Genomic DNA, 1,558 nt, shown 5'->3' with positions numbered 1-1,558 from the left:
TCATCCAAGGATATTTTTCTATTGACTTTTAGAAGGAGTGGAAAGGAGGGGGAGACACAGAGAGAGAAACATCGATGTCAGAGAGACACATCAATTGGTTGTCTCCTGCACCCTGCATGCACCTGACCAGGGCCAGAGATGGAGCCTATAACCCAGACATGTGCCCTTGACTGGAATTGAACCCAGGAGCCTTCAGTCCATTGTCTGACACTCTATCTACTGAGCCAAACCAGCAAGGGCTATCTAGTAAAATATTTAATTTCCCACCAAGCAAAAGGGAATTTTAAAAAGAAGTCGAATTAACAAATAAATTCAATCTCTCTCAAGATTAATTAAAATGTTTATCAGTAGCTAGTCATATATTTTTTAAAATAAATAAATAAAATGTTTATCAGTATTAATCATTCATAAAATCATTCTTTTATTTTTCATTTGTAAACTGATATCCCTTTTTCATCTAGGCTTTTCTGAGAACTATTCCACAAAATCACGTAGCTAGAATTCATGATTCAAACTACAAACTTAGAATCTAATATTATGTATATAATCGCTTCTCGGCCTTTTGGCTAAGATCAAGTGTAATATTATGTATATAAAATCTTTCCCTGTATTGCTTCTTCAACCTCATAATGTAAATATTTACCCTAAAACTTTCCCAATATTTCATGAGAATTAATATTAAAAATTAGAAACAAAATATAATTTACTCAGATTCAAAAGTTTTCAAAAAAGCCAAATATTCTATATAAATAAATGCTTAAAAAGCAATTTCCTATTTTATTGTACAGTAAGACTTTCTCTGACCTGAAATTACTGACTGGAAACATATATCCTATATAATAAAAGGCTAATATACAAATAGACCCAACAGCAGAACCAAACAACCAAACAACCGGTAGCTATGACATGCACTGACCACCAGGGGGCACGCACGGAACATGGCAGGCATCAGCAGCAGGTGGCAAAGTGAGGAACATGGCAGGCATCGGCCGTGGAGGGATGGTGAAGGAGGTGAGCAGGGGCACCAGACCAAGGTTCAGCCTGCAGACTCAAGGGTCCCGGGTTCGATTCCGGTCAAGGGCATGTACGTTGGTTGTGGGCACATCCCCAGTAGGGGGTGTGCATGAGGCAGCTGATCGATGTTTCTCTCTCATTGATGTTTCTAACTCTCTATCCCTCTTCCTTCTTTTCTGTAAAAAAATCAATAAAATATATTTTTTAAAATAAATAAATAAAATGTTTATCAGTATTAATCATTCATAAAATCATTCTTTTATTTTTCATTTGTAAACTGATATCCCTTTTTCATCTAGGCTTTTCTGAGAACTATTCCACAAAATCACGTAGCTAGAATTCATGATTCAAACTACAAACTTAGAATCTAATATTATGTATATAATCGCTTCTCGGCCTTTTGGCTAAGATCAAGTGTAATATTATGTATATAAAATCTTTCCCTGTATTGCTTCTTCAACCTCATAATGTAAATATTTACCCTAAAACTTTCCCAATATTTCATGAGAATTAATATTAAACATTAGAAACAAAATATAATCTA

The 1,558-nt window shown here is 34.7% G+C and overlaps 1 protein-coding gene across 1 annotated transcript in view; it reads right to left on the bottom strand.

Annotated features, from left to right (window-relative positions):
• Positions 1-1,558, bottom strand: part of CCDC171 (coiled-coil domain containing 171) — a 188,511-nt gene that overhangs the window by 148,935 nt on the left and 38,018 nt on the right. The window lies entirely within an intron of this gene.

This window comes from Myotis davidii, unplaced genomic scaffold, assembly GCF_000327345.1.
Source record: "Myotis davidii unplaced genomic scaffold, ASM32734v1 scaffold197, whole genome shotgun sequence".
In the NCBI taxonomy this organism is placed as follows: Eukaryota; Metazoa; Chordata; class Mammalia; order Chiroptera; family Vespertilionidae; genus Myotis; species Myotis davidii.
This window is presented reverse-complemented; position numbering and strand designations above follow the sequence as displayed.